At 41.5% G+C, this 22,813-nt stretch overlaps 1 long non-coding RNA gene across 1 annotated transcript; it reads left to right on the top strand.

Annotated features, from left to right (window-relative positions):
* The first annotated feature begins 17,619 nt into the window (after window positions 1-17,619).
* Window positions 17,620-22,369, top strand: LOC102080752 (uncharacterized). Its single transcript, XR_268205.3, has 2 exons — window positions 17,620-18,090; window positions 20,698-22,369. It is a non-coding gene; the product is annotated as an uncharacterized LOC102080752 (long non-coding RNA).
* Window positions 22,370-22,813: the final 444 nt, after the last annotated feature.

The raw sequence follows: 22,813 nt of genomic DNA, 5'->3' as shown, positions 1-22,813 counted from the left end.
ACATATAGAGAATCTCCCATTTTCCGAGAAAAGCAGAAGGAGCGTATAACAAGAACATATAGAGAATCTCCCATTTTCCGAGAAAAGCAGAAGGAACGTATGAGAAAAACATATAAAGAATCTTATAGACAATCTCCTATGTTCAAAGAACAGCAGAAGGAACGTCTAAGAAGAAATTACAGAACTTGTGCTGGATTCAGAGAGAAACATAAAGCTTACATGAGGTCATATGTATATAATCTATATAAAGAAAGTGAAGAATTTAAACAGAAAAAGCGATCTTACATCACTAAACGTTATGGAGAAGAGAGACAATTTCAGCAGAAACACAAGGACAATATGAGAGAACGAATGAGAGTAAAATACTGGAACGGTTTTTCTTTTAGACAGATGCATAATATCAGATGTGCAATGAATATAAAAAGAAAATATCGTCAGATGCATCGACCAGCTGAAAGTTTACAGTGTCATCCAGATAACAGTTTAATGAATGAGGCCATATCTCGTTTCAGATCAAACATTAAGTCAGCACCATCTTATGTTTGTACTGTTTGTCTAAAAGCTTCTTTTCCTAATCAGGTGAAAATCTGCAAAAGAGCAAATTACTCAAAACACCAAACTGTAGCTCAGCAGTGTCTAACTGGTAAATTTGTTCATGTGTGTGATGAAGCATGTAATGATCAGTGTAGCTTTCCTGTTGAGAGAAAAAAGGAGTATATCTGTCACACGTGTCACAGTTCCCTCAAAAGTGGACGCATGCCAAGGCTTGCTGCTGTCAATGGTTTAGAACTGCAGGATATTCCAGCTGAACTGTGTGATCTCAACATTCTGGAGAGACATCTGATTGCCAAATGCATCCCATTTGCAAAGATTATTCCACTTCCAAAGGGCAGACAAAGACTCATTCGTGGTAATGTGGTGTGTGTACCATCTGAGGTCCAACAAACAGTTGACTGTTTGCCTCGGCTCAGAAACCAATCACAGATAATGAGGATCAAGTTGAAAAGACGACTGTGCTACAAAGGCCATCAGCTGTTCCAGACTGTCACCTGGTCTAAACTGATCCAAGCCCTGCGTAAACTCAAACAGATTCATCCACAGTACACAGATATTGTTATCAGAGATGATGCATTGCTTTGTGATCCCACGTTACCTGATGATGACAGCAGTGATGAAGCCAGCATGGCAAGTGATGATTATAATGAAGCAGATTTAATGGAAATTGACAACTATGAAAAAGATGCCCTTTTGTGTGAAACTGAGTCTGAAAGTGAACAAGATATTAATATGCAATCCTGTGATGAACAACCAGAGGAACAAAATCCAGAGGAACCAGAAAGTGATTTGAACAATGGAGGTTTTGCTCTAGAAAGTTGTCTGCAGCCTGTAGACATTTCAGAAGAGATTCTCTCTTTCACTGATAACACATATTGTGTGGCTCCTGCAGAAAGAAACAATCCTGTTAGCTTCTTCAGAACTCCTCATTTGGAAGCCATGGCATTTCCTGTGCAGTTTCCTACTGGTCAGAATACACTGGATGAAAAGAGACGTCTTAAACTCACACCAAGTGCTTACTTCAAGTCAAGGCTTTTCAACATTGATGCAAGATTTGCTAAAGATACAAATTACCTGTTTTTCTCACAGTTTGTCACTGAAATACACCTGGCTAATTCCAGCATGACAATACAGCTAAGGAAAGGTAAAACTATGACCAAAGATGGACGCAAAATCACATCAGGAATGTTACAAAGTAAGACAGAAGTAGAGAAGCTGGTAAGAAATAAAGATGCAATCAGATTTATGCAGCCACTCAGAGGAACTCCAGCTTACTGGCAGAAAACTACAAGAGATCTATTCAGTATGGTTCGTCAAATAGGAACACCTCAGTTCTTTGTCACTTTCTCTGCTGCTGAGATGAGATGGCCGGAAGTGATTCAAGCAATAAAGAGACAGCAAGGTGAAGAGGTTGATTTTGAAGCCCTGAACTGGTCAGAAAAGTGTGAAATTCTAAGATCAAATCCAGTAACCACCATGCGAATGTTTGATAAACGTGTTGAGGCCTTGTTCAGAGATTTGCTTTTTTCTCCTGCACAGCCCCTTGGTGAAATCATTGATTACTTTTACAGAGTTGAGTTCCAACACAGAGGTAGTCCGCATATACACATGTTGCTGTGGATTCGAGAAAAGGTAGAAGTAGATGTGGATGACGACCAAACTGTCTGTGACTTTGTGGACAGATACATCTCAGCTCAACTCCCTGATCCAGAAAAACAGCCTGAACTGCACAAAAAAGTCGCTGAACTACAAAAGCACAGCAAAAACCACACAAAAACATGCTTTAAGAGTGTGAACTCTGGTTGTAGATTTGGGTTTCCAAAACCACCAGCCACAAGAACGATGATTGTGAGACAGGATGAGGATTCAGACACTGAAGCTGCAAAAACCAAACTCAGACCTTTGTTGAACCTGCTGAAGGAACCTGAAGCTGCTTCTCTCACCATAGAGCAGATTCTGTCACGATGCAACTTGACAATGAATGAGTATGAGCAATGCCTCCAAGACATAAACAAGAAAACAGCTCTGATTCTGAAACGTGACCCAAAGGACTGTTGGATCAACAATTACAACCCAGACCTGCTTGAAGCCTGGAACTCTAATTTAGATGTCTCGTTAATATTGAATGCCTATTCATGTATAGAATACCTCTGTAAATATATAACGAAGAAAGAATCTGGCCTCTCTGAATACCTGAAGACAGTTATTGATAACTCTGCAAAGAACACCGTCAATGAATGTGATGAAATGAGAGCTGTGATGCAGGCTTATTCAAAAAAGAGAGAAATCAGTGCACAGGAGTGTGTGACTCGAGTCTGTGGCCTAAAAATGAAAAAATGTTCCCGCAGTGTTGTATTTGTACCAACAGATGATAACCCAGTAAAAATGAGTCGCCCCATGAGCTACCTGGAATCCACAACACATGACAGTTGTAATATTTGGATGACAAGTTTGAGTGATAAATACAAATGCAGACCTGAGACACCAGAATATGAGGAAATGTCGCTGGCTGATTTTGCTGCCTTGTGCCGGTTGGTGAGTGGTCCAAATGAAGGAAAAGATGTGCTTCCTCTTCTAAACCAGCTTGGATTTGTACAAAGGCGAAAGAATGATAAACCAGCTATAATCAGGTATTACCACTGTTCACAGGAAAAAGATCCTGAGCAATATTATGGACGGCTGTTGAGACTTTACCTTCCACACAGATCAGAGCAGGAACTGAAACCACAAGGGTTCCAAACCTATCAGTCCTTCTACAACTCAGGTTTTGTGCGACTTCCATGTTCAGACCACAGTGAGTCTGTGAAAAGGGTTGTGAAGAGAAATAAAGACAAGTATGAGAAGAACTCTGAGGATATTGAGAGTGCACTGGAAGAGTTTGAACAAAATAGAGACGTTGTGATCGATGAATGGTGTAATCTGGCTCCTGAATCTGAAGTTGTGAGGTTGCAATGTGATGAGAATCTTCCTGAGAGACATTCTGATGATGAGAACGAACAGGAGAATGTCCCCGACTACAGTCGTCAGTCTGATGCTGTAACAGAGATCAGAGCCGTCAGAGAACAACCTGCAGTCGATCCAGCTGTGGTACGTGTAATGTATCAGAATCTGAACCAGAAGCAGGCCTGCGTGTTCTATGCTATAAGAGACTGGTGTATTCAGCGAGTTTGTGGTTTGAACCCAGATCCATTTTTCTTCTATATCAACGGTGGTGCAGGAACTGGAAAGTCACATCTGATTAAATGTATTCACTCTGAAGCATCAAAGATCCTGAGCAGACTGCCTGCTAATGCAGAAGAAGCTGACATATCAAATCCAACTGTTTTACTGACTTCATTTACCGGTACAGCAGCTTTTTCTATCAGTGGCTCTACATTACATTCTCTACTGAAACTACCCAGGAGTCTGAAACCACCAATTCAAGGACTTGGTAACCAACTGGATGAAGTCAGATGTGAGCTTATAAATGCTGAAATTATTGTTATTGATGAGATTTCAATGGTTTCAAAACCCCTTTTTGCTTATGTGGATGCAAGACTGAAACAAATCAAAGGCACTCAGAGACCTTTTGGTGGAATGTCAGTTTTAGCTGTTGGAGATTTTTACCAGCTGCCACCAGTGCGACAGTCTAAGCCTCTCTGTGTTTGTGATCCAGAACAGATTGACCTATGGCAGGAACATTTTCAGATGATCACTCTAACCGAGATCATGCGTCAGAAAGATGATGTGGCCTTTGCAGAGATGCTGAACAGGATTAGAGTCAAAGAAAAGACAGATGAGCTTTCTCAGTGCGACAGAGATTTGTTGTCACAGGCTGTGACTGCACCAGAAGAATGTCCAACTGAGGTCTTACACATCTATGCCACCAACAAGAATGTGGAATCCCACAACACAGATACCCTGAAGAAACTTCATTCAAACATTATAATCATCAATGCAGACGATTTCCAGAAGGATAAATGTACAGGCAGAATGGCACGAAGAGACAGACCATTTACAGGTGGGAGAAATGATTTACCTGACACCCTGAATGTTGCTGAAGGAGCTCGAGTCATGCTGACCAGAAACTTGGACACACTAAACGGTTTAGTCAATGGTGCTTTTGGTATACTGATAAAGGTGGTGAGATCTGAAAATGATGGACACATAATTAAACTGGGGCTCAGAATGGACAACCGGCAGCCTATGAGACACAACCGCAGTGCTAATGCAGCATCTGATGATCTGGTTTACATTGAGAGAGCAGAGGAGAGTCTGAAGTTTAAAGGAGCGGTACGCAGACAGTTTCCTGTAAAGCTCGCATTCGCCTGCACAATTCACAAAACCCAGGGTCTTACAACACAGACAGCTGTAGTTTCAATGAAGAACATTTTTGAACCAGGTATGGCTTATGTTGCTCTCAGCAGGGTGACGTCTCTCAGTGGACTCTATTTACAGGACTTGGATGAGAAAAAGATTTACGCCAATCCCGAGGTAACTGCAGCGCTCCAAACCATGAGACAAGCCAGTGTTGAGGAAATGATGCCTCTTCTTCAGGTCAGAGAAACAGCCAGCAGACCTGACACTCTTACACTGATCCATCACAATACGGAGGGTTTGCCATCTCACATCAGTGACATCAAGAGTCATCATGAAATGTGCTTAGCAGATGTTTTGTGTCTCACAGAGTCTCACCTCCAAGGCTCCTTTGTTGCAGACAGTCTTCATTTGGACAGCTACACCATGTTCAAACGCAACAGACGTGTGTCCTACACAAACTTTCCTCACATGGCCAGCAGAAGTGGTGGTGGAGTTGTTGTGTATTTGAGGAATCATTTTCAGGTTCAGGTAAAACAGTATCTGCATAATGTCACTGATCTTGAGTTCTTAGTGTTGAAGGTTCAGGCTCCATTCCCTGCACTCATTGCTGTTGTGTACAGACCTCCTGACTACAGTTTGACACCGTTCATGCAAAACCTGGTAAGTCTTTTAGATTCACTTGAAATAATGGACTGTCACCCAATAATTGTGTGTGGAGATTTTAATGAGAACCAGTTGCAGAGTGGAAGAAAACAGATTCTGGAGCAGTTTCAGTCGAGAGGGTATTCACAGCTGATCACTTCTGCCACTACAGACAAGAACACCCTGCTTGACCTCATTTTTATTTCTCAGCCACAGCAAAGTCTCCATTCAGGTGTCCTGAGAACATATTACAGTTACCACAACCCTGTGTTTTGTGTCCTGTCCTCCAGCCAATCATGAAGTCGTCTGGTGAGTTTTGAAACAGTTACAGATTATGTTTGTTACAGAGTTTACTGATTGTAGAGCATGAAAAAGATTTTTCATTGAAAAAAGGGTCTTCCCTACTCTGTCTGTCAGAAGACCCTTTCTTATTGCAATGTTATTAATCATTTCAACAAATCATTGCTGAACTTCATGCAGAGCAGGGAGATCTGCTTTCTGCTATCATGCACCTCTGATCTGAAATGTGCTGCAACATTTGATAAACCAACATCATTTTTTTATTCTCATGTTTTAAATGACTACATCTTTTTACTGTGACGTATGTAGCTCAACAAACGAGATCTTCCCCTCCAAGGGCTTTAAAATATGAAATAGTAAATAAATAAATCCCAGATAAATGCAGGTATTTATTATGGGTCACATGAATAAATACAGACAATTATATTTTCTTGATTATAGTAGATTTTGTAGAATCAAAAGTTTTTGGGATGAATGAGGTTTTGCTTATCATGTTTTACAGGTAAAAAATGTTAAAAGTTTTAAACTATCTTTAGGCTACCAGAGATGTCTATAATGATACATTATGTAGAGAAAAACATTAGTACAGCTTACAGAATATGTATAAAAACTGATTTAGAAGTAAATGGATAGTTTTCTGAAAGTTCTCGACTACAGTTTAACACCACCCACCCAGCTCAGCCCCCAAGTGTCTATGTAATGCTTATATGGTGTGTGAGTTTGACTTGGCCTTTATCCGGGTGGGTTTGGGTTTGGGTGGCTAAAGGCCAAGTCAGAATTCTCTGAGCAGCTGGAAAAAGCTGCTCATAAACAAAGACATCAGAAAGTGTGGGTTTTAGGTGTAGCCCACGCTTTCTGATGCACTAATTAGAGTTATTGACCGACACCCCATACCAGCATTACATAGACACTTGGGGGCTGAGCTGGGTGGGTGGTGTTATAAGCACTTGTTTTGTAGATGTATTTTTTCAGACAGGGCACAGTCTCCTTTGTGGCAAAACCTTCAAACTTCACCATCCTCAGCTGAAACAACAACATCTTAACACCATCTTCATGAACTGCTGAGCCAAACCTGATCCATCAGTGCTGGACTGCACAGATAACTACATGCCACAAGGAGACTGCTGTGTTATGAACTGCCATACCAGTGTGTCTTCAATGGAGAAGATGACACACCCATCACCTGACCTCCTGCCTGATCTGGAGACCATCATCATGCTGCCACACTACACACCTCTGAGACCATCAATGATGACTGATACTGAGGAAACTGTATTTCCTGTCAGAGATGCTCAGTGATCCTCAGAGCAGAGAGAGGTATGATTCTTTATCTTTGATAAAAAAAAATGTCAGTGTTCTTAATTCAATTAATTAATTAAAATCCTGTTTATTGCATAAATAATTCCACACTCAAATGATTAAACTTGTTGACACTTTTTGAGTTTTAATTCACATTATCGATTACAAATCTATGCTTTTTCTACTCTGTCTCTCTGTGCAGGTATTGCTGTCTTCTGAGTTCTTCAGTGTCCCAACTGAGACATTCAAACCTCATCACAGAGCTCATGTCTTTCCTCACCATCATGTGAGTGTGAGATTGCTCTGGATTCTGGTTATGTGGCCTGCAGCACCTATAAGGTATTTCAACATTGTCCATTTTATAACTTATTTGTAATTTTTAGGCCTTAACACAAATAAAATGTTCCCTTTTCTGTATTTTTTAGAACAAGCTCATCCAGTGTGCCTGCATTCCAGCTTCACAGAAAAGAACATCAGACACCAGCGAGGGAGGATAAGAAAGACAGACGCAACAACATTGTCATCCCCTATGTAGCCGGTGTATCAGAAAAACTCAGGAGAGTTTTCTCCAAATACGACATCCCAGTGTACTTCAGACCCAGCAACACACTCAGACAGAAACTGGTTCACCCGAAAGACAAAACTCCTAAACACAAACCTAACAATGTGGTGTATGCTGTACAGTGCAGCGAGGAATGCCCAGACCTCTACATCGGAGAGACCAAACAGCCACTTCACAAGCGCATGGCACAACATAGAAGAGCCACCTCCACGGGACAAGACTCAGCAGTTCATCTGCATCTAAAGGACAAAGGCCAGTCTTTCGAGGATGCCAACGTTCACATTTTGGACAGAGAGGACAGATGGTTTGAAAGAGGAGTGAAAGAGGCCATTTAGGTCCACTGTGAGCGACCATCTTTGAACAGAGGCGGTGGTTTACGACACCAACTGTCTGCCATCTATATTCCAGTTTTGAGTTCCCTCCCCAGACACCTTAACACCCACTCCCATCCTGGGAGTGGGCGTGGGTGATTTCCTGACCTCAGGAAATCACATGATAGGGTGGGGCCAGGTTTCACAATGAGCTCACTCGAAACCCTGGCTGATTGGGACCCACACCCACTTTCACACCTTGGCTCATGTGATTAGGTAGAGGATCATCAGGGGTTCTTTGTCCCTCTTTGGGGGGAAACTCCCACTGGGTTTAAATCTGGGACTCTCCACCATTGACCCTTAGAACTGAAGAAGCTTCTCGGATGAGAGGTGAAACGTCTTCAAGGAACTCAAAGAAGTCCAGACGCTTTTCTTTCCAAGCTCCTTAGACTTCCCTTGTGTTAATTACATTTTATTTGTTGTTGTTTTCTTTTAGATTTATATGCAGTGATTGGATGTGGTGGAGCTTTGTTAACCGTGTGGAAAACATCTGTTTGTGATGATATTTACAATGAGGCTTTAAGGTGACAGTTTCCATGTAATTTCAATTCTTTTACTAAGCAAAAACATGTTTGCAATTAACATATTTTGTCAGTTTTGTCTTTTGGATTTATGGTTAACATTCCTCTGTGACAGCAAATACTAAACTGGTCCAAGTAACCAGCATATCATTGGTCAAAGGCAAAAAGGACCACATGTCACACTAGCAATGAATTTTTGACTGTGTTTGTGTTAGTATAGAGTAGGTCTAACAGTGGTTTTCCACATCTGCTCTAATATATATAGATAATGGGTCAGACATATAAAGTCATTTTGAAAAGTTCATAAAGGTCACATCCATTTATATGTGTTCCTCTTTATCATTTTATATCATCTGTCACACAGCTGACTTGAGTTTTGATCAGAGTAGAACCATAACATTCATGCTAATGGTTCTACTGTTTACAGTTACTTTATGATGGATTTCACCCTGGTCACAGCACTATGTGAAAAGCTGTTAGAGGTAAAGTTAAGCCAATTAATACCTCATCATAAGTCACTTTCTAACACAGGGCAGTGATTATTATTCACTGTAATTTATTCCACAACAATGTTCTTTATTTGATTCTTTAAATATGCACATCGATTGTTTAGCTGTGTGACTCTCCACACCTCAAATATATCACAATGTGGACTTCATTTCGACAGTATTTTGTAGATTGGTACCATATTTATTATCAAATCATCTTGTGCATTTATTAACTAAATGTTGTTTGTGAGGGGGGTTTTTTGTTTGTTTGGGGTTTTTTTGTTGCCATTTTTACATTTCACCAACTGTGTAAATTTTGCAATTTTACCTTGGTTTTGTTTCACATCAGTTTATCTGCTGGCTGGTATTCCTGTCTTCCTTCTCTCACCCCAACCGGTCGCAGCAGATGGCCGCCCCTCCCTGAGCCTGGTTCTGCTGGAGGTTTCTTCCTGTTAAAAGGGAGTTTTTCCTTCCCACTGTCGCCAAAGTGCTTGCTCATAGGGGGTCATATGATTGTTGGGTTTTTCTCTGTATCTATGAAGCGCCTTAAGGCGACTTTTGTTGTGATTTGGCGCTACATAAATTGAATTGAATTGGTTTTCTTCCTTTTCTAATGTTTCTGGTCATTTTTCACAGTTAAACAAGTAACTTTGAGGTTACTTCATCATTTTCAGCTGTTATCTGTTTACAGTTTTTTCCTAATAATTACATTTCTGCAAAATTATATCATTTCTGCTAAGTTATGTTATTCTAAATTATTACATTTCTGCTAAGTTGTAGCTTCTGGTAAACTACAACATTTCTGCTGAATTGTTGTTTCTTCTAAGTTATTGCATTTCTGCTAAGTTATTACATTTTTGTTAACTTGATGTTGTTCTGCAAAGTTATTAAAATTTCAACAACTTTTTAAACACTGACTTTGATTTCTTCAGCTTCTTCAGCTATTTTCAACTATTCTCAGCAGACAGCTTCAGCTTTACAGCATCCACACTGCATTTTCGCAGGAAATGCAAATTTTTCTAGTCTAACATTAACATGGAAATCAAATCAATTATACTGAATATATTTGTTTCTGGGAAGAAAGTTTTCCTGTGTATTTGAATCAAAAAGACATTATGTGGATGTTGATGTGAAAATGAGCTGATGGTGAATCTAACTGAAGATGAACTGCATGGGTTGATGCTTCATAAAGTGAAGTATATTCATATGCAGCCAAATGTTCATAATGGAATTTTCTATGTTAAGAAGAAAAGAAGAAAATGAAATGAAGCGATTTTGAAGCTAAAAGTCAGACACAGAGAGGATGAACGTTTATGGTTAGTTGCTCGAGTTCTTGCGATGAGCAGCAGACGTCATCTGAAGACTCGTCCCGTGAGTCCACAGTTTGACAGACATTCATAGAAATTCTATCAGGATAAGATAGAAGATCTTTATTGTCACTGTTACCAGAACAATGAGGAGTTTCTCTCCATTGGCAGCTTGTATCTGTTTACATTCAGATTCTTAGGATAATAGAAGAAGAGAAATAAAGATAAGAACAAGTTTCAGAGGTACCTACACAGGGAATGTGTGTAATGCACAATAAATGAAGTATCTAAACAAAAGGATCTGCACAAGTTATATACAGAAACAAATCTATAGATATATCTGCAGGTACAGTGTAAAGAGGAGGATCAGGTCAGTATAAGGTGCTCTGTGATTGGTGGGATTGCACATTGAGTAAGCGGTAGGAATGCTGGTTGCTGCTGTAAAAGAATACAGTTCTATAAATAGAGGCAGGAATTCTACTGTAATGAATACTGTTTAGAAATAAATCTAGTGCAAGTGTCCATGAGTGTTAACAGCACAGTTAACCTTCAATCAGGGTGGAGGTAGAAACTTCTACTGAGTCTGTTTGTCTTTGTTGGACCTGTAGAGTTTACCAGAGGGAAGGTGGGAAAGTGAGTGTCCAGGGTGGAGGGGTCCTTGATGATGATGCTGGCTTCCTGCTGAAGGCTGCCAGTATAGATGTCTCTGAGGGGGGTCAGTGAAGTGCCGATTGGCCGCTCTGCTGCCCTCACCACGCGCTGCAGTTTCCTCTTGTCCTCCACAGTGCAGCAGTTGAAGCAGAGGGTGCAGCAGGAGGTCAGAAGGCTCTCGATGGTGGAGCAGTAGAAATTAATTAGCAGGCTTTGGGGCTTGACATTGCTTCCTGAGGAAGTGCAGCCTTTGTTGTGCTTTCCCTACCTGGTGGGAGATGTTTGTGGACCAGGTAAGGTCGGCCGAGATGTGGACTCTGAGGAACTTGAAGCTCTCCACCCTTTCTGCCTCCTCCATCAATGTAGAGGGTGGAGTGCTCAGATGGCTTTGTTCTGCTGAAGTCGATCATCATGTCCTTGGTCTTGGCTGGGTTCAGGTTGTTGTCGTCACACCATTGCTTCAGATGCTGAACCTCCTCTCTGTAGCTGAATCATCGTTGTTGTCCATCAGTCCTATGATGGTGGTGTCATCAGCACATTTATAATGGTGTTACTGGTGTGGACTGGAGAACAGTCATGGGTGAAAAGTGAGTATAAGAGGGGACTGAGGACACACGTTCAGAGTGAGGGTGGAGGAGGTGTGGCTCCCAGCCTGACGTTCTGGGGTGTGTTGCTCAGGAAGTCCAGTATCCAGCTGCACAGTGAGCTGCTGGGTCCTAAGTTGCTGAGTTTATGAACCAGTTTGTGGGCTTGAACTGTGTTGAAGGTAAAGTCCACAAACAGCATTCTCACGTACGTGTTTCCTACTGTCCAGATGTGTGAGGGTTGTGTGAAGAGCTGTAATGATGGTGTCCTCTGTCCACCTGTTTGCCTTCTACAGACTGTAGCAGTGAGAGGTTGAAGATGGTGGTGAAAACCTCTGCTAGTTGGTCTGCACATGCTTTAAGCACTCCACCGGCTGCACCGTCAGCACCAGCTGCTTTCCTCGCATAGACTCTGTCAGTGTGGCTCTGACCTGATGCTGCTCCAGCTGGATGGGGGCGTCGTCCCTCTCTGTAACGCAGGATAGGTGTTGGTGTCACTGTTTTGTTGGTCAAAGCGGGCGAAGAACTGCTTCATGGTGTCAGGTGAGGTGATGTGCGGGAGTTTGTTTGTGTGCGATTGTCCTTGTAGCCAGTGAGTGTCTTGATCCCTGCCACATGTTTCTGGAGTGGTTTGTGTTAAAGTGTTCCTCGATGCGCTGTTTGAATCTGCGTTTGGATTCTTTGATGCCTTTAGATTAGACACCTCTTTGTAGGTTTGTTGGTCTCCTGATCTGAAGGCGCTGCTCTCAGTAGAGCTTGCACCTCACTGTTGAGCCATGGCTTCTGCTTTGGGAACACTTTGTCTTTGTTGTTGTTACACTCTCAGTGCAGATGTATGAGAGTACAGCAGATGTGTGGCCCTCCAAGTCTGTTCCTTCTGTGAATACACTCCAGACCATATTGTCCAAACAGTCCTGCAGGGCTGTGGTGGATCCACAGTCTAGTGTGGACTGTGTTACTTCTGGGTCTTAGAGACAAGGTTTGGATTTCTGAGGATGTTTCTGGGGGATCTAGTTTTGGTTCAATTATAGTTCTGCATTCTTCATCATCATTTCACTTATTTCTTGGTGTTCACATCTCATTTATTTCCCTTTCCTGATACAACTGTTAGTTCATGCTGCTTTAAATGAGTCCTAAACTTCATTGTATGTGACATTAAACATCTTAAATGTAACTTTCTGTAGCAAAGAAAGCTGCAGGAGCCCAGGTTTCATCTTCACACACATCAGGAGCAGCTGCTCCATCACAAACACCACAGAAGAAGAACAACACTGGATCAGATTTAATGTAACCGGCTGTTTTTATCTGGATTTATTTGACAGGGACAGAGTTCATGTTCATGAAACCTGCCAGATTTGAGCTGCTCATGTGTCGTCCCTGGGCAGGTCACATGACTCTATCCAACACACAAAGACACACAGACACACAAGAAAAGCCAGAGAAACAAAGACAAATCCAAACAATCCATCATGAGTTAAAGTGATCACAGGTCTGATTTGTTGGAGCCTTCAAAGTGTCACATGTGGACTGTTCCTTTATTACTACCACTGAAGGCCACGCCCCTCTGGTCATGTGATCATGTGGTTTGTAGGAACACTCCTCTTCCTCAGAGGATCCACCTGTGCTTCCTCTCCTCCACCTGTTACAGTGAGGGAACGTCCTGAAACCTGCATTGTGACCTTTGAATTTCTAACCCAAACTGTACGATTCAATCGTACAGTTTGAGCAGGAGCTGAAAAACGCGACTGAAAACATTCACACAGCTTAAGTGTGAGAATTTTAAAGCAAATTTAAAACTAACCAGGAGCCAATGTAAGAAAATAAAACAGGGCTAATGTGACCTCGCTCCCCAGAGGCTGTCAGGAGTCTGTTTCATGGAGGCGTGACACACATAATTTGTGGTTTTCCTCAGTCAGAAGCAGAGACTGAGTTGCATAAATGCAGTTTATTCATATTCAGCATGCTGTGGTTTATGTAACAGGAAAATATGACAGTATAAATAAAGACAAAGTGTTCATGTCACTGCCCCAGAAACCCTCTACAGTCTGTTACGGAGGTGCATCAGTCTAATTTAGCTTTACAAGAACAGCAGTTCTTAAACCTGCCACAAGGTGGAGCTCCGACACAAGGGATAGAAGTATCTCTGCTGCCCTCCAACATCTCCAGCTTCAACGGACTTTAGGATTATTTTCCAGCTGTTAATTATCCAAGCCATTTCTTGTCATATTTGATATATTACACTGACATGTTTTTCACCTTATTTAGCCTCATCTTCAAACTTGCGAGATAAATAAAGCATTTCTTATGTTAAGTAATGATTAATTATGATGTCACAAAGGAATAATCCTATTATCACATCCTGATGAGTTTGATCCTGAAGCAGCTTTTATGTCAAACTTGCTGCCTGTTTGACACCCGTCAGAGTCTCTGCAGAGGTTTTAGTTGCAGGCTGATGGTGATGTGTATGGATGGTGTAACAGGGGCTGGGAAAGGATGCTGAAAGCTGAATATAATACAGAACAATAACAGGACATATAATCATGTAGCAAACATGATCTTCAACAGGCACACTTCTATTATTCATGATCACAAAGAACTTGTGCAGCCCTGATATCAGCCCTAATATATGAGTGTGTTTGCCCAAAGATTGAAACAGCATCAACATGACAGCTGTAAGAAATCTTCTCTCAGCCTTGTTTGGCAGAAGATCCCTGCAACAAAGATTGTAGCTGAAAGATGACGTGTGTAAAGTTTGTCTTTGGGAGGGTTGAGGCTGTTTTTAGACCTTTGATAGTTTCAATCCAGTTCTGAAAGACAGAAATAAAAACAACATCATTAAGATCAGATCATGGAGCTGTTTGCTGCCTTGTTTCTAGCTTCACATTACAAGACTTTACTACAATAAAGATGCTAACATGTATCTGTAGGAACAACATCATTGAATCTAGAACAACTGGAGCCAAACCAGTGGCTCTGCTGGGATCACTGGTGAGCCAACACTTCCTTGTTGATGCAGATTTCAGGGCTTCCTGTTGCTCCTCCGTTATAACTGTTCTCTCTTCTCAACACATGATGACACAAAGGAATCAGCAGTGACGAAGATGATGCTGAAGCACACATTTCACACATATAACAGAGCAGTCCAGTTACACACACCTCTGCTTGACATTAGGCCTCAAACAAAGACACAAAACACTAACTTGACTCTAAATAGAAGAAACTGGCAGCTTTTTCTGTTCTGTGCTTATTTATATTTGACACACATGCTTCTCTTTGTGCAAACACACATCGCACTATAAGGGTAACCTAGCACACAATGATTGGACAGCACAGTGATGATGCTGGGAGATCCTATACGAAGCAACACAGAAACACTGAGAACTTTAAACATTGATTATATTGAGATAAGCAGCCGACCCAGTCTAGATAAAGGCGAGCAGCTGGGACCGCTGCTGCACCAAAAACAGGTTTCAGTGTTTCCATGTGTGTGTGTGTGATGTCTTTACTTATACTGGTCAATAGACTTTAGTCAACACATGATTGAAAGGTGTTACACATGAAATAAAACCAGTGTTTCATCTTTATTCCTCTGAAGCAGCTGCATTATAACCAATCTGCTCCTTTGTGGCCTTTAAAACAGCTTAAATAACTGTTGTTATATTTGTTTCTGCTCCTCTTGGACAGACGACTCTTGAAAAGACATTTTTGAATTTCAATGTGACTTTAACTGGATAAATATGGGATATATAAACGTCTGCAACAAACTGATTCCAGCTTCTACCTCATGATAGGAATGTTTTTGTGGCTCAAGATGACCTGATATCTTTCATGATGGAGATATTTGACACATGTTTCACATATTATAGACGAACAAGTTATTCATAGCAGTTTAAATACGGGGAGTCACTTTTGGGCCCAGCAGATAAAACAGAGCCAATATTTGCTTCTTTATTTAAGTGACATGTGTCACAGATGTGACCTAGTAAAGTGTAGCTGAACATTAGTGACGTTATTCTCATGGCGTGCTTTGAAGTTAGCGTCAGCTAAAGTATTATACTAGCAAAAAACTATTTCCAGGCTCAACTTCCATCATACAGATGATGCTCGTGGCAAAAGAGTAACGTTCAGAAGCCTTTTCATTGTGAAATCTGTTTCTGTTCAAGAGGAAATCATATTCAAACTGATTAAATAGACATTTTTCAGTAGTTAGCTGCTATGTGCCCGTCTCAGTGTGAAGTGAAGTCTGTCTGTACTGGATCTGGATTCATCGTCGTCCCTCCAACAGCAACACAAAGATCCGGCTCACCAATTGGTGATAACGACCTACTGAGCCTGCTAGCAGGGGCAATCTGAGCCACAGTTATGGGGCTGATAACTGCTAATAACGCCCATTGATGGACTGTTTACACAAACAGTAACACAAAGACTCAATCAAGAACTGGTGATGTATTTATATCAGGACATGGAAAACAATGAAACACACATTTTTCATCATGCCTGTACTTTGACAAAAACTCAGCTTTGATATTTGTATGTCTGCAGCAGTAATGACAGAGAAATCATTTCTTCATATTTGACTTCAAATGTCTCAAATCGAGTATTTAAAGTCCAGTTTCGGGGCTTTGATGAGTTGAATCAATGATTTGGATCATTGATTAGAGATCATACAGCTAAATGCACTTTAGAAATGGTCCAGCAGTACAACAGCTAACACATGGATGTGAATGATTCCACTGTGAAAGTTTCACATGAATTGTGGGTAACATGCAATAATGTTTGTGCTAACATAATATCTAAACACAGACTGAACAGCTGACTGAGGACATTTATAATCTGACCACACGTTCATCAATGAATTATTGTCAAAGTTTATCGTCTGCAGTCTCATGAATCCTCTGGACATCAAACAATGATGGTGTTATTGGAGCTGAGTGAATTTTTGTTGGCTTTATTATCCAGGCTGTGACACATGGCAGCTGTCAGAGCAGAACACATGAAGTCAGCAGATGTGTTTAAATTTAGCCTCTGCTTCCTCTGGAGGTCCATGACATCACAGTGAGGCCACGAAGGCCGTCCAGAATCCCAGGCTCCCACAAACATGTCCTCCTTCTCCCTGGATTGAAGGACAGGTGGGTCCACCCTATCCCAGGATGCACTGCAGCGTGGTGGTTGAACATATATCTGGGTCCAGAGATGGAGCAGCGCTCTCTCTCTGAGTCTTTGAGGCTGTTTTCTGTTTGAGTCTGGCTTCAGTTCAGTCTAATTTAGCAGCTGTGACATCAGAGATTGTAGGGGAGGAGCAACCACGCCCGCAGGTGAGTTTCCCACCCAGAAACAGAGCATGAACATCACCTCTGTCTGCGCTGTGTTGGTCACAAGCTTTGTTCTGGGCTTTTAAGTTGACCACATGACTCTCAGTACACAGCATGATGTGTGCGCTGTAAACAGGAAGCAGAGGAGCAGGACTGAGGTAAACGTCTCAGGGATAAAACTGAGACTGAGCTCCAGATGTTGCCACATGTTTCTGCTCTGCGTGTGTTTGATGATTATTTCAGGTATAGATGATGGAATATGACCAGTCTGATGTAAGCCTGCTTCTCTGACAGCGCCTCACCTCTGTGCTGCCCCCTGCTGGCTCTTATCATTATCATTCATCTTTTCAGTCCTTTGTCTGGTGCTGATCCAGCTGTGTGTGTTTGTGATGACAGTAAATAAATGTCAGACTTACAGCTCCTGTTTTACTGCATTAAAGTGATCAGATGACTTCAGCGCTTTGACCTGGATGGTAGTGAAAGCAGGAAATGACAAATGTAGCACAGCAGCAGCGTTTAACACGTCTGAGCTAGAAACAGAAACCCTGCTATGAACATCATTCATAGAACAGCTTCCAGCTTCTTTTGCTCGGCTACAGTTTGGATGGATTTGCATTTAAAGATGCAACGAGACTGAAATGGTGAGGGTCAGGAGGTCAAAGGTCAGAGCTCCAGTGGGTCTGAGGGCGGCCTCACGCTGGAGAAGGATGAAGGAGTCTGATCTGAGCCAGTGTTTGACATGAACACATCAGCACTGCTATCAGTGAGCCTAACGACAGCCGTTAGCATCGTTTCAGTGTTTCAGTCATAAAAACACTTCCTGTCACTGTGGTGGTTACAGTGACATCATGCAGTTTGTGTTTTGACCTCGAGAGGGCGACAAATCAGCACAGACAGAGAGCTCCATTCAAACTTTGCTGCCATCAGTAATAATTCTTCAAATATAATCATCAGTGTTTGAGCAGTTATGATATCAGGGACAATCTAGACATGTGAGACAATACTGAACATGTCACATGACACACCTTAAACATCATGTGATCCAGTCTCCGTCTGCACTTTCATTCATAACTTCAACAGGTTGAAATGAGCTTTTGAAGAACGCAGCGTTAGGTGTTTCCTTCCTGCTCAAAGTTTACTTTCACTTCCTGAACTTCGTGGAGTGGAGCTTGTTGTTGGTGTCTCTGTGTGAAGAAACTGTAAGTTTGTTTCCTCCTTTAACAGGAAATTTACTGTTTGTTTAGCTCAGGTTTGATTTTTTCACACAACAAACTGTGTGGGTTTTTTTTTATTTATTTCCGGTCTCTCCATTAAAGTCAGTCTGTAATGTTTTCCAACGAGGCCGAGTGTGTCCACCATTTTCTGTTAGTTTGTGATCAGAGTCACACTAAAAAATTTAATTGGCCTGAGCTCACCTGGAAAGACTCTGAGCTCTGGGTGTTTATATATACACGGACCTCTGGAGACAGAGAGTGGACTTTGTAAATGAATATTTTCTATAGATGTTTGTTAGATATAGAGTCAAGATGTCGGTGTTAAAAATACTGCGCCACAAACTGTTGACTCCGCTCCAACAGACTGTTCACACTGAAACAAAGATGGAGGACAGAACAGGTTCTACGTTGCTTAGATGGAACAAAAGTTAGTTTTAAATTTCAAATTGTCTCTTAAGAAATCAAAACATTTAAAATGCTTGCATATCAGTCGCAGACATTAAACATTAGAAAAATACTTTGGCGTTTTTCTTGATGAGAAAAGTTAGAATTAAGGTATTTATTATATGTTAGTACTAAGGTCAACTGTTTCCCCTCACTGCAGTGAAAATTAACTCAAACTTTGATTTTTAAGAAATTACACTTTATACTGAAGTGAAGGCAGTGTTGGGGAGTAACGGAATATATGTACCGATGTTATGTATTTAAAATAGAAAATATGAGTAACTGTATTCCATTACAGTTACCATTTAAAAAGGTGGTATTCAGAATACAGTTACATTGTTGAAATAGGTCTTTTTCTATTTCATTAAGCTACGCCCTCTCTATTTTTGGTAATTCCACGCCGGTGGAAACCCAAACAAAACACGCATTAAGAGGCTCTAATGCCTGTGTCTTTATCTCACGGCCAATGTCACCTCTATTTACGGCTCATGAGTGAAGAAATTTTTTAAAAACATATTCAAAAAATGATTTAACAGGGCTTTGGAGTTGATGTAACGCCGCAGTGCATTGTGGGAGCGCAGCGCTATTTGAGAAGGACACGAATCAAAACAAACACACTGTGTTGGAAGGACAACTGCCAGAACCATGCTTAAAATCAGCTCAAAAGTCAAAGGACTGTATCGAGACCATGCATTGGTAATGTGGACCCGTATGAAATACGGCAGTGGAGTAGAAACCCTGAAGACCTACCGCCATTGTCCTTCCCTGATACCTTCTTGTACCTTGTCTGTGGAGTCAGCGCATACACGGCGAATCATCTTCGGAATGATAAATTCCTGGAGGCACACATTTAATTCACAAACGGTTGGGTACAAGATTTGGCCATTTTTAAGCCTCCACATTGTGAGTACGTTGACCATATGACCAAGATACAGCCAGAGGTTGCACATAACAGTGACTTCTCCTCAGCAGCTGCCCCAGAAATTTGATCTAGATAAAACATAAACACACCGTATGCAGTGAAAGGCAAAAGGAGCCGTCCGCAAAAAAGGCAAATTACACTTGCTACTCTGAAGTTGTCACCGATAAGCTACTCTATAAAAGGAACATAGTTCTGCTGCATCACACATTAGGATGTTTGTTCTAATTTTCTTTGACCTCAGCGCATTGAAAATAAAACTAAAAGCCTATAAAGAAATGAATTTCTTTAGAACTTACTGGAATGAAAATGTCGGGAGCACACCAACAAAAAATGATGGCAGAGAACTCGATATCAGCTCGTCTCACCGCTGCTATCCAAGCCTGACGTCTTCGTTTAGTAACATCAGATACATGAGATCCCTTACATTGCCTCCAGGATGGGAAATGATAAAAAGAGCCCACTTTCCAGCTTATTCCGTTCCCGATAGTGCGATCTTTGTTATGTTTGATTTATTTATTTGTATATGTTTTGTGTATTTATACACAAGCACTCATATATATTCAAATAATTTAAAAACAAAGTTAATTTACCTGTTACTATCACACACCAAATCCGGTCATTGGTACTTGCTGGCTTGTGTAGCCACTAGGTAACAAAAGCTCAACAATCCGCCGAGCAGCCTGGAGCACTTCTGTTGTGTTTTTACGTGTTTTGTCTCTAGGGGCCACCGTAAATATAATTTTATTTTTTCACTCCACATAAAATGTAATAAATAAATCACATAATACAAAAAACTGCTATTTACATTTCAACTTTTAACTATTTAAATTTTCAGCTTTTTCCTTTTAAACATATTTAAAGTGAAACAACACAAAACACTGCAAACCACAGCACAATTTAATATAAATTAAAATATGAAAAAGAAGATGCATATTCTCTGTCATATGGGCCTGCATGAATAAACTTTCTGAATCCTTTACCATCTGCAACTGAAATAGTTGTGGATCATTACTATACCTTTCTAATGTGACCTTGTTGTGGCTCTCTTTCTCTCTCTCTCCCTCCCGCTCTGTTCCTGTGCTACTGAGTGTAACTACCGCCCCTCCCCCCTCTGCCCAGCGCAAAGCACAAGGCTCACGTGCTTTTCATTTCTAACCAGGGTCATCTGTGCAGCAACATTTCTTCATGTGGCACTTTTCCTTTATCAGATCTGTTTGAGCTTCTAGTTTCAGACGGAGAGCAGCTGAAGAAAAGCTCTGACTCCAACGTGAGATGGACTCTGTGATTCATCACCTCCACCAGCAACACACTGACCTGCATTCATCCATAGATGACACTCAGGACCCTGGTTCCACAGCTGTTCTTGTTCACAGCAGCATCCAGTTAGAGCGGAAACTGTATAATGCAATGATGATGTTCCAGCGTCATGTTGTTGCTCCTCCTCCACATGCTTACCTGCCACAGTTTAACTCCGCCTCTCAGACAGTCATGTCACCTGATCTGCATGTTTTGCTGTACGATGACGTCATCTTGACGTTGACGAGGAGGGCGAGAAAAACTAGTTTTGTCCTGCAGATGGCGATCTTGCACCGTGTTCAGAGAGCCGACACTATGATGATGCTGCTCTACTCAACTTACTTTAGCCTGGGTTGGACTCTATATGAGCGGCTTCCACTCTGGTTTCACTGTTAAATACACTTGTTTGATTTCACTTGGAAAAGTTGAAAAATACATTTTTTATTGCAAAATTATTTGTTGGTACATTTTTTGAGGGTCAAATATCTTGTTTGATTTGAGGAATGAACTGTTAAGGTGGAAAAAATGAATCATGTTAAAATACTTTAAATCAGTGCAGATGTATAATGTAACTTAAAATGTTGATAATGGTTGTAGTGGGCTTGTAATGTAAATGTGATTAAATGTGACATTAATGGTGACGCTGCATAAACCTGATAAAACAGTTCTATTAGTGGGTCTGTGTGATCAGCATCAGTGGGTTAAGGTGAGGCCTTGACTAGTAGAACGTCATGTTGGTGTATGACAACACATGAGCCAACATCAGACTCCGAGCGCTACTGTCACGGGGTGGAAATGGACAAGTTGCATTGGGTTTTTATTGTGCATGTTTTGCTGTGTTTTACATTTTAATATTTTAATACTATACAGTGGTTTATTTTTATGAGTTTTACTGCATGTTTATTGTATTTATTGGTGACTTGTCCGGAAAGACTCCGCCCCTCCCTGATTATGAACCATATACACCTGCGAGGTTCCCGGAGGCCAATAAGAGGGCCTACCAGCCGACAAACAGGAAGGCCTGAGAGAGAGAAGCAGCAGTGATGGCGATCTAGAAGTGGCAGCTGACGGCCGCAAGCGGCGGCGGCGCCGGAGTTGGCGTCAGTGCGAGGCTGGGAGAGCTTGGCGTGAAGCGAGCCAGGAGGATACAGCGCCGATACGCAAGGACGCAGGGCGAGGTGTCCGACTGCTTCAGCAACTGGAGGCCAGATTTCGCGTCTGCGGAAACTAGAGGCGGCGAGGCGGGCCGGTGCCGATTGGCAATTACAAAGAAGCAGCGGGCAGAGTTAAGAGCTCTGCCCACTCGGGGTAAGTCTTTTGACTTGTCCCCTTTAATGAATGATAGCTGCCGAAAAGAGTAGTGACTGCCGCTGCCTTTCTTCCTTTAGCGCACCAGGGCGCAGAACGCGAAGAAGGAGACGAGGACGCCGCCGGGTTTCCCTCCTGCACCGCTTCACTGGATTTTTAAATTTTTAGTGACTTAGGGACTTTTAATCTTGTGTTATTGATGTTTATGGTGTGTTCTCCCCTGGCCAGGGCTGTTTTAATCTATTTTACATTTTTTTTTACTGTTTAAATGTAATAAATTATATTTTATCTTTATGGTTTTTAAATTTGTTGTGCATTCCCTTGGCTGCCCCACTGCTCTGTCCGTTTTAGGAGGGTTTCTCTCTTCTTAATATCTGTGCAAAGAAACGCCTTCCCTCCCTCCGTTACACTACGATGCTAAAGATCAGAAGATCCAGTGTGACATCATCGTTACCTGGCAACAGCAGCCCTCATCTGACTTTACTGGAGGATATTTACACCAGCAACACTGTTTAGTTTGATATGACGGATTAACAACATGCTGTGATATCCAGTTCATCTGTAATAGATACTGGATCTAATCAGTCAGCAGATATTTGATCAGCTTATTTATAACTATACTAGAAACAAACACAACTGTGTTGGTGATTCATGCAAACTTGCATATCAGCCTTTGAAGGTTTTGTAGTATTGAGAACAAAGAGGTTGTGTTAGGGCTGAAAAGCCCGACTTGTTCTC

This window comes from Oreochromis niloticus, unplaced genomic scaffold (assembly GCF_001858045.2).
Source record: "Oreochromis niloticus isolate F11D_XX unplaced genomic scaffold, O_niloticus_UMD_NMBU tig00006691_pilon, whole genome shotgun sequence".
Lineage (NCBI taxonomy): Eukaryota > Metazoa > Chordata > Actinopteri > Cichliformes > Cichlidae > Oreochromis > Oreochromis niloticus.
Note: the sequence above shows the minus strand (reverse complement) of the source record. Positions and strands in the feature narration are given on the sequence as shown.